The sequence below is a fragment of the Gossypium arboreum genome, chromosome 4 (genome assembly GCF_025698485.1).
Source record: "Gossypium arboreum isolate Shixiya-1 chromosome 4, ASM2569848v2, whole genome shotgun sequence".
NCBI lineage: Eukaryota > Viridiplantae > Streptophyta > Magnoliopsida > Malvales > Malvaceae > Gossypium > Gossypium arboreum.
This window is the reverse complement of record NC_069073.1, coordinates 54,272,474-54,284,195: the sequence shown is the minus strand read 5'-3', so window position 1 is coordinate 54,284,195 and position 11,722 is coordinate 54,272,474. Positions and strand designations below refer to the sequence as shown.

The 11,722-nt window shown below is 37.7% G+C and overlaps 1 non-coding gene across 1 annotated transcript; it reads left to right on the top strand.

Moving 5' to 3' along the window:
* The first annotated feature begins 7,229 nt into the window (after positions 1-7,229).
* Positions 7,230-7,336, top strand: LOC128292209 (small nucleolar RNA R71). The gene has a single exon (XR_008282194.1). It is a non-coding gene; the product is annotated as a small nucleolar RNA R71 (small nucleolar RNA).
* The last annotated feature ends 4,386 nt before the right edge of the window (positions 7,337-11,722 follow it).

Genomic DNA, 11,722 nt, shown 5'->3' with positions numbered 1-11,722 from the left:
CTCTTTGATACTAATGTGATTGCTTTGATTGACCCCGGTTCTACTCATTCTTATATATGCGAAACCTTAGCATCCAAAGAAGACTTTACCTATTGAGTCTCATCGAGTTCGTAATTCGGTGTCAAATCCCTTGGGTCATTACGTGCTTGTCGACAAAGTGTGTAAGAAATGTCCCTAGTAATTCGAGGTTCTGCTTTCCCGCGGACTTGATGCTTTTGCCGTTTGATGAATTTGATGTTATTCTTGGTTTGGATTGGTTGACCGTGCATGATGCGGTTGTGAATTGCAAAAGCAAGACTATTGATTTGAGGTGCGCAAATAACGAGATGATCGAGTTGAGTCTACGGACTTAAAGGGGTTGCCAGCTGTAGCATCATCAATGTTGGCCCAGAAATATGTAAGAAAGGGGTGCGAAGCATACCTTGCGTATGTACTTGATGATAAGGAGTTAGAAATAAAACCCGAATCTGTGCCGGTGGTTTGTGAATACCCGGATGTTTTTCCCGAAGAATTACCGGTTTGCCACTGCTCGGAGATAGAGTTTGGTATTGAGCTTGTACCGGACTACACCGATTTCGATAGCTCGATCGTATGGCACCAACCGAGTTAAAATAGTTGAAAGCTCGGTTGCAAGAATTGACGGATAGAGGTTTCGCTCGACCAAGTTTCTCACCTTGGGGTGTACCAAGATTGTTTGTGAAAAGAAGGACGGAACCATGAGGTTGTGCATTGACTATCGTCGGTGAATAAAGTGACGATAAAGAATAAATATCCGTTATCGCGTATTGATGATTTGTTTGATCAACTAAAGGGAGCCTCGGTGTTTTTAAAGATAGATTTGAGATCGGGTATTACCATTCATGTAATTCGAGATTCGGATGTACCCAAAACTACTTTCGTAAGCGAGGTACGGTCACTACGAGTTCTTAGTGATGCCGTTTGGGCTCACTAATGCCCTCGCAGTATTCATGGATTTGATGAATCGGATCTTCGCATGAGATTTGGACCGGTTCGTAGTTGTGTTCATTGATGACATCTTGGTCTATTCAAGAGATGAGACCGAACATGCTGAACACCGAGATTAGTGTTGCAAATTTTACGGATAAGCGCTTATATGCTAAGTTCAGCAAGTGTGAGTTCGGTTAAGAGAAGTTAGCTTCTTGGGTCATGTGGTATCTGATCGGGTATTCGAGTCTAACCGAGCAAAATTTTAGCCATACTTAACGGAAGCCTCGAGAAATATTACCGAGGTTTGGAGCTTTTGGGACTTGCCGATTATTACCGACGGTTTGTAAAAGGTTTCTCGATGATAGCTACACCCATGACGAAGCTACTTCAAAAGATGTTAAGTTCGAATGGACGGAAAAATGTCGAAAAGTTTTGATCATCCGAAAACTTATTTGACGGAAGCTCAATTTTGGTGCGACCGAATCGAGCAAAGAGTTTGTCATCTATAGTGACGCCTCTCTACTTGGGTTAGGTTGCGATTGATGCAAGAAGGTCGAGTTGTGGCCTATGCGCCGAGACAATTAAAGCCACATGAGAAAAATTATCCGACCCATGATCTCGAATTAGTCGCCATCGTATTCGCTTTGAAAATATGGCGACATTACTTATTTGGTGAGAAGTGCCATGTATTTTTGGATCACAAAGTCTCAAATATTTGATGACTCAAAGAGACTTGAATCTGCGACAAAGACGTTGGCTCGAGTTGTTAAAAGATTATGAGCTTGTCATTGATTATCACTCGGAAAGGCTAATGTGGTTGCGGACGCCTTAAGCCGAAAATCACCGCTTGTTTTACGAGCGATGAATGTACACTTGTCTATTCTACGACAATGTGTTAATAGCCAATTAAAGGCCAAACCATTATTGATTCATCAAATTCGTGAAGCTCAGAAAGTCGACGATGAGTTGGTTGCAAAACGGGCTGAATGTGTTCCGAATGTGGAATTGGAGTTTCAAATTGATGATGACGATTGTTTGAGGTATAGAAATCGGTTGTGTGTTCCAAGAAATTCAGAACTCATTTCGATGATTCTGAACGAAGATCATTGTAGCCGAATGTCAATTCACCCGGGGAGTACGAAAATGTACAACGATCTGAGACGCCAGTTTTGGTGGCATGGTATGAAACGAAACACTTCTGATTTTGTTTCGAAGTGCTTGGTATGTCAGCAAGTGAAGGCGGAACATCAAGTGCCTACGGGTTTGCTTCAGCTGATCATGATACATGAATGGAAATGGGAACGAGTCACGATGGATTTTGTATCTGGGTTGCCAATGTCGGCAAGTAAGAAAGATGCGATTTGGGTCGTTGTCGATAGACTGACTAAGTCGGCTCACTTTATCCCCGTACGTACGGATTTTTCATTGGATAAACTAGCTGAATTGTATGTTTCTCAGATTGTGAGATTACACGGGGTACCGATTTCTATTGTGTCAGATAGAGATCCGAGATTCACCTCGCGATTTTGGAAGAAATTGCAAGAAGCTTTGGGTACCAAACGCATTTTAGCATCGCTTTTCATCCACAAGCAGATGGTCAATCCGGCGGATAATTCAGATACTTGAGGATATGTTGAGATGTTGCATCCTCGAGTTTAGTGGTTCATGGGAACGGTATTTACCTTTGATTGAATTCGCTACAACAATAGTTTTCAGTCAAGTATTAAGATGGCACCTTACGAGGCTTTGTACGGTCGAAAATGCCGTATGCAATTGTTTTGGACCGAACTCGGTGAAAGTAAAATTTTCGGAGTGGACTTGATTAAAGATGCTGAACTGAAAGTAAAAGTAATCCGTGAAAGTCTAAAGGCGTACCGCAGATCGTCGTAAATCGTGACGCGAATTTGAAACGAAAAGACATTGAATATCAGGTGGGAGATAAAGTGTTGCTTAAAGTTTCACCTTGGAGAAAGATACTTCGATTTGGCTGTAAGGGCAAACTGAGTCCGAGATTCATCGGGCCATATGAGATATCTGAACGAGTCGGTCCAGTTGCGTATCATTTGATTTTGCCCCCTGAACTTGAAAAGATTCACAACGTCTTCCATGTTTCGATGCTTCGACGTTATAGATCTGATCCGTTGCACGTAATTAGTCCATCAGAGGTTGAAATTCAAGCCAATATGAGTTATGAAGAAGAACCGATTCGTATCCTAGCACGTGAAGTGAAAGAGTTGCGAAACAAAAGGGTTCCGCTAGTGAAAGTGTTATGGCTCAAACACGGGATAGAAGAAGCTACTTGGGAACCCGAGAACTCTATGAAAGAGCGATCCCAAACCTATTTACCGGTAAGATTTTCGGGGACGAAAATTTCTTAAGTGGGGGAGAGTTGTGACAACCCTAAATTGACCCTAGTCGGAAAGTGGTCTCGGGACCACTATACCGAGTCATAAAAATAATTAGCCGTCATAGTTGATGCTCATTATATGTACATATGCACGTGTGAAAAATTCATGTTTGAATTTTGTTAATTGTAAGTGAATTTTATCAAATAGGACTTATGTGAGAAAATTTAGAAATGTGCTAGGCAAATGTAAAGTGGCCTATTAATGCATGATGTGAAAATGATGGGCTTGCATGTCAAATTTCCCTAGATTAAAGCCTAGTGGCCGGCCATGACAAAGGGGGATGGGCAAAACATGTCATAAAACATGTTGTGTAAGTGGTTTATGTTGGAATAAATAAAATAAGGTGTATGGGTAATAAAGAAATGAAAAAAAGGAAAGAAGGTGTGTGATTCCCCCCCATTGCCGTGAGTTGAAGAAAAGAGAAAAAATTTTTGTTCATCCTTTTCATTTTCTTTTGGCGAAAATCTAAGGAAGAAGGAAGGAATTCTTGCTCCATGTTTGGTTTAGAAGAGGATTAGGAGGAGGTTCGCCATACTTGTATCAAGATTAAGGTATGTTTGATGTTGTGCCATGAGATTCATGCATGTTTTTAGTTGCTAGCTTGATGTTCTTATTAGCCCATGGTTCAAATCTTTGCTATGTCATGGGGATGGTATTCGGCCAAGGTGGATTTTGTGTTGATGTCATTGCATGCTAAATGTGAAGCTTATTAATGATGCATGTAATGGTGGATTGATAACTCTTGAATCTCCTTTTTAGCATCCTTGAGTGAGACATTAAGTTCCTTGTTCAACCATGAAAAAAAATTGAAATGGTAAGGTGTTGTGATGCATTCGGCCATGGTAGGATATAGAAGAGAAATAAGGTTGTTGTTAGATGAAGTAGAGTCTAACAAATGAGCTCGTATGTGCATTGGTTGCTAGATGGAGAAGAATCGGCTAGCAAGTTGTGTGCTAAGGCCGAATGTAATTTGGTATATTATGGGAAATGCATGTGTTGAATTAGTGTAAAGGGAGAGGATGCTTTAATAGTGTATATATGTGTATTAGCAAAGTTTTGAACTTGAAACAAATGGTGTTTAGTCAACACAAGTGACCATACTTGTAGAATGTATTAAGTGTTGCAATCGGCCTTAGCATAGATGTGTATGTTCGGCCATTGGTAGCCTATTGATGGCTTTAGCTTGACTTAGAAAATTCAGCTAAGGGGAAATATTAGCTAGTATGTTGAATTCGATTCGTGATTTCGTACATATGTGACTCTAATGTCTAATGTATATATATGGGCTAAGTACCTTGAGCTTCTCTTTGATGTTCGAATGAATTGTATTAAATTGTTGATGTGATTAAAATGCGTATGATCATTGTGTATTTGAGCTAAAGGGTGGCCATATGACCTATCAAACTCCTTGTCATATCCGCCATAAGCTAGCAAAATGAGACTTTGATAAGTTAAATTTGTTTGAATTAGCTCAAGAGCTTAGGGACCACAGCTTGGATAAGGGAAAGGAAAAAGTGATCAAATAGTCGTTGAAGCCGTTCGACAACATCCGAGGTAAGTTTTCGAGTAATGGAACTTAAATTATGATTCGATTAGATTATGTCTTAAGTAAATCAAAATCATGCCCTTTGTATGTGGCTATTGAGCCGAAATTGTAAATATGATAAGTGTCTTGTGTTGAGCTTTGGTAATGAAAATGAAATATGGATGTGTCATGATTTATTGATATATGTGTGCATGGTTCTTGAATGATGTCCGGCTAAGTCCCAAGGCTTTGTGCTAAGTTACTAAATCCGGACTAAGATCCGAAGGCAATTGTGCGAGTTACTAAATCCGAACTAAGATCCGAAGGCATTTGTACGAGTTACTAAATCCGGACTAAGATCCAAGGCATTTGTGCGAAGTTACTAAATCCGGATAAGTCCGAAGGCATTTGTGCGAGCTACTATAACCGGCTATGTCCCGAAGGTATTTGAACGAGTAGCTATATCCGGTTAAACTCGAAGGTACGTGATTCGGGAATGAATGAACTTGCTGTAAAAATTTCAGTTAATACGCTTGTGAAATCCCGACAATGAGGTATGTTTCAGATGTGCTTTGAATTAGTCGAGCCCTTACAAATAAGTATTCGCTTGGTTGATAAATGAGCTACCGCCTTTGGCTAAGTTGATCTTTTGTGTATGAACATAAGGGTTGGTAATGTGAAGTAAGTATGATATTGAGAATTTGTGCATATGAAATTATCCGCTTAGCTATCTGAATGCTATGCTTTTGTTGTCTGGAATCCCTTGCTCAAAACTTACTAAGCATAAATTGCTTACTCCGTTTCTTTGTTTCTCTGCTTTATAGATTTTGGCTCGTCACTATCGGACTCGGGATATTTGGAAGTCGAAGTCTCCCACACTATCAAAGCCCCTTTTGGTACAATTTTGGTTGAACTTTGAAATGGCATGTATAGGACTACCCTTTTTGTTGTTGGTCATGTACCCATGGATTTTGTGTAAATTTGGATAGCCATGCGAAAATGGCTTATATATCGTTTTAGCATAGTACTATAATCGTTTTGTATGTTGATCACTAAGAGGTATGGAAATGTATAGAAACGATTAGCCATTGAATGGTTAATCATGATTATACTTTGTGCTATGTATGCAAAAGGGCTAATTGAATCATGGAAACTATGAAATAGGTAAAGTCTACCTTAAAGGCAGATGCTGACAGCAGCAGCGATGTGGATGTGAAAAATCACTAAAAATAGTAGGAATGGAATTAAATAGTGAATAAATTATGTAAATGAACCTTGATGAATCTACTTACATATGGAAGAAACGAAACGGTCATATGAGTTGTATGTTAAGAGATATTTAGGTTTTTGTGAAACAGGGCCAAAACGGTTTCTGGATTCCCTGTTCCGACTTTGGAAATTCATTATAAATTAACCAGAGATAATTAGGAGTCATGCCATATATGTATATATTCCACTCTGAGTCTAGTTTCTATAGAAACAAACGGAATCAGTATTGAAGCCCTGTACAGGGAGATATCCAGGTCGTAATGCATGAAGATCAGTGTAGTCGCACCCTGTAACAGGGGAGACTTTAACTAATAAACTGTACTAATTGGCCCGACCAAAAATTCTAGAAAAAAATTTGTAGATGCATATATGAGTCTAGTTTCAGAGAAAAATTACAAAACTGATTTTCGAGTTTTGGAACTCAAGATATGATTTTTAAAGTGACAGTGACGCAGTTAGCCAACTGCCTGGAAAATTTTTAAAATGGACTGTAAAAATGAATGGTTTAAGCCGTTAACCCCTCGTGTCCGACTCCGGCAGCGGTCTCGGGTACGGGGTGTTACAGGTGCATTGTGGTTATTTTGTCTTGCAACATTTTGTGAACTCCCTGCACCTTGATTATTCCAACTAAAATTCGGATGCTGCTTCCACCCTGGATTGTAAGTGTTGGAATCGAGGTTATTATTCTAGTTAAAATTAACCATGTAATATACTAATTCTAGGTTCGATAGACATTTATCAAACACATGATTTTCACCACAATAAATGCATGATAGCTGGGCTGATTTCACCTCTTGGATTGTAGTTGGATTTTTCATTGTTTTAATCATGTTAGCTAAAGAAGATACTTGGGTTGTCAATGAGGTAATTGTGTCAAGATCCATGGTACCAATAGCTATTTTGTATGTCCCAACTCTTGTGGCAGGGTACTGATAATCATTGTTGGCAATCTTTTCCAAAATCTCATATGCTTCGTTGTAAGATTTATCCAACAATGTACCATTGTCAAATGCATCAGCTACCATTCTCTATGTGCATTCAACCCATTATAGAATATTTCCATTTGAGTCTAGTGTTGAAATCCATGCATTAGACATTTATGAATTAAATCTTTAAATTGTTCCCAAGCTTCATATAATGTTTCATCCTCTAACTCCCAAAAAGATGTGATGTCATTTCTAAGCTTGGCATTCATGTTTGGTGGATTATATCGTAGCAAAACCCTCTGGCAAACTTCATTCCATGATGACACTGTCCCTGATGGTAGAGCATTTTAGCCATGATCTTGCTCGGCTGCTCAAGGGATATGGGAACGATTTAAGTCTCAAGGCATCTTCAGGAACACTCTGTTGCCTAAACGAATCAAAGACTTCTAGGAAAAGTCACAAATGCAATCTTGGATCTTTAGTGGGCAGTCCTTCAAACTGTCCTACTGTCTGTAACATCTGAAGAATTACCAGTTTCTGTTAAAATTGTTACGATTGTATGGTTGATCTGACTATCCCTAGATTCAAATCATCCAAATTTGGCACAACATGCTCTCGGATTGGTTTATCTCGGTCATCCATCACCCCACAGACATGCAGATCAACGCCCTAACCATTCATTTTATCATTCATACTAGGTATACCATTCGAATTATCTACTCTGAAATCCTATTTTGGCGATGAATACGGGTTAGGGGTGCTATATAACTTGATGTTTTTACTCTTGAAAGAGGTAGACCACTTAAAAATTCTTCTGTGTAGTAGGTTAGGTATGATTTCGCTGAGGCGTTGCTGACAGGAAAAATAGATTCTTAGTAATCATGACCTTCCCACTCAACATCACATAACCCTTATCTTTGCCATAGTAGCTTTTCCATAGCATTCTTAGTCGTTTATTTATTTATTACATATTATTCACGTAGTTATTCTCATAATTGCCATTACATTTCTACTATTGTTTTTCCATAGTATTTCCAAGTATTCATTAATTTCACATATTGCATACATCACTATTCCTTTAATGGCTACTGCATACTTGCCATAGGTTTACCATAACATTAATTGTATTTTATATTATAATAACTTGACCAATTCTATGCCCAATCTGAACCTCATGGAAACGATACTACTCATCATTTTAGTACTTTATTTGACATGTATACTTTCATAAATCGCATATCATATTCACATCTGACAAGTTTTTGGCATTGTTGCCAGGGATAAAAAATTTGGTGTAATTTGGTTTAGTTATTTTAATTAATTTGATTAGTTTTATTTAATCTCTACAGGTTTGCCATCAGTGCATGAGAAGAGGCATTCCTGCTAACAAAGAGTATCCTTTTGCCCTAAGATCGATAGAACTTTATGCAGAAGACAGAAAGAACAGCGAAAAATGGCTAGGAATAGGAATGATCTTGGTCTCAATTGTCAGACTTAGTACTTAAACAAATATACATTTTTCGTACATTTTTCATAACCAAATAAAAGTCATTCACAAATCAATCATATTGTCCCAAATACGAGCCTACGAGGCCCAAATCATGCATTAGAAGTGGTTCAAGACTAAACCAATAACTCAGGAAATTTATTGTGAAAACATAGAATTTTTTTCAAAATACAGGGGACACACGCCCATGTGGCTCGGTCGTGTGTCTCACATAGCCAAAGACACGCCCGTTTCTCAAGCCGTATGGACATTCAAAATGGGATCACATGGACACGTCCCAGCCCGTGTCCTACCCCGTGTAACTCTTTGACTTGGGTCAGATGACCAACCACACGCTTATGTGACTAGCCCGTGTACCCTTCGAAATGGCCTCACACACCCGTGTGCAGACCATGTGCTAGGCCATGCCAAAACTATAGGGTATACTAACTTATGCCACATGACCATGACACATGCCTTGTGCTAGGCCGTGTGGAGCATATTGACTTGGTTTTAATTAAACACCAGGGGACACACGGCCGTGTCACCTGACCATGTTCACACACGGCTGAGATGCACGCCCGTGTGGACAAAAATAGGCTATTTTCCAAGCCATCTTTCTCATCCAAAAGTGCATCAACCTAAACATGTCAAATTGCATAAATCATAACATCAATAGGCATTCAAAGCAATCTCAATCAAGCCAAAAATCATGCTATACTAATATCAAAAACTATAATTTTCATAAGATCATATTTTGCAAATTCAAAACATACCAAATTTCACATTTACACATCACTTAAATGGTTAACTACATATATGCATTATTTGCCTAAAACCACAAGCATGCCATATCTCAACATTAAACCATTTAGTACTCAAAATACCAATCCACAACAAGCATTTACATAGCAATTTCCAATCACATAACAAAAGGCCATTTGTATAAATATATACACAACCAAATATACCAAAACAAGCCAAATCACATGGCTATATACATAACCAAAACATTCACCATTTACTCAATTGGCTAAATCCATTATCAACATATAGACCAAATTAACCACAACTCCTATACAATGCCATATAACCAAATACACAAGTTCAAAAATACCAAAATGATAACTGGATAGTGTGATGAGATCTCCGACAACTCCCAATCAGAGCAAGCTTTGAAATCACTATAAAACACGGAAAAGTAAACAAAGTAAGCTATAAAGCTTAGTAAGCTCGTATGGTTAATAAATATAACTTACCATTCATTCACAAATTAAGTTATCTATTATAAAACACTACAATTTAACTTAATAATAAGGTGAATACATGTTCATTCACATACTAGATCATGTAACTAGCAACTTCATACATTTAATGCTTATATGGTTTACGTACATACCTGCACTGACACGTATCAATCTCGCCCGTTGAACCATTTGGAATAATATCGAATACTCAGGAATCTCACACCCTAAGTGCCAATACAAAGCCAAAGCCATCTCAATCTTATATCTTATATAATGCTCACTCTCGAGCTATCAATAGGTCTGCTCACATAAGCTAACGGTCAAGATGTAACTACATGGTGCTGTTCACACAAGCTTATGAGAATCTGCAACACATGCCAAAAAACTCAGCCACCGGTAGAACGTACGAACCAGCACCCAAACACAATAACCCCTAATGACATGTTATTTGTATTCTATCTATTCCTAACGTTCAACCGAGATTTCACATTGTCGAATCTTTGTCGAACATTTTCGTAAGGTCATATTCATCACAATAAAATTATAAAGCATCTAAAACACAATTTCCATAATGCGTATTAACATACAAACTTACCTCGGATTTATACGTAGAGAAATGAGCTATCAATCCACTATTTTATTTTTCCCCCAATCTAATTCCAAACTTCGCTTTTCTTAATCTATATATAATCAAATTTAACTTATTTAATTCTCATACTTTTCAATTTAATCCAAAAATCATTTTATGTAAAAATTACACTTTTGCCCTTGAATTTTGAATTCTTCACAATTTAGTCTCTGGCTCATAAAAATGCAAATTCGTACAATTCAACTTCTACCCATGCTAGCCGAATATCAATTAAGTCCCTAGCGATCCCTATATTCCATTTATTTTACAATTTAACCATGAATATTTTTTTTATTTTTAAATTTAACCCCTAATTGACAAATTCATCGAAATTCCCTTTTATTAAAGTTGCTCAACTGTCATCAAGCATCCATTTTCATCCATAAAACATAAAAAAACCAACATACATTCATGGTAAAACCTTATTCTTTTAACAGTTTCGCAAATTAGTCCCTGGGCTAGCTAGATTAAACTACAACGACTCCGAAACAATAGAAATCATTAAAAATGGGACAAAAACTACTTACATGCACAAGGATGAACTTTTTGAATGCTCAAACCCTAAAATAGTGATGTTTTCTCCTTAGAAAATCAGCAATAGGAGGAAGATGGACAAAATTTTGGTTTTGTTTTACATAATTTAGTATTTATTTACTAATTTACTAATATAACCTTAATATATAACATTAAAATTCCCTTAACCATGCACATTGTGACAGCCCTAAAGTGACCCTAGTCAAAAAGCGGTTTCGGGACCGCTAAACCGAGTCACCAAATTATTTGAATATGATATTTATTGTCTAAAATATGTGATTATGAATGTGTGAAAGTTTTAAGCTTCGATTTAGTAAATTGCATGTGAATTTAGTCAATAGGACTTATGTGTGACACTTTTGAAATGTGATAGGTTAATTTATAAGGATCTATTAGTGCATGTAATCAAAGGGGTGGACTTGCATGTCAATTTCCCCCATTTAATTACTAGTGGCCGGCCATGACAAAGGATGATGGGCAAAACATGTCATAAAACATGTTGTGTTAATGGTTTATGTTAGAAATGATAAAATAATAATGGGAAGGTAAATGATGACAAAAAAAATGTGTGTGGTTGCCCCCCCCCTCCATTGCCGTGAATGGAAGAAAGAAAACAAAAGAAAAGAAAAAAAAATGTTCATGTTCTTCTCCTACCTCTCTCAAGCCGAAATTAACCAAGAAAGGGAAGAAAGCACACCTAAGGCATTCGGCCATCTTGTGTGGGGGAAATTAAGGTATGATATCATGTGAT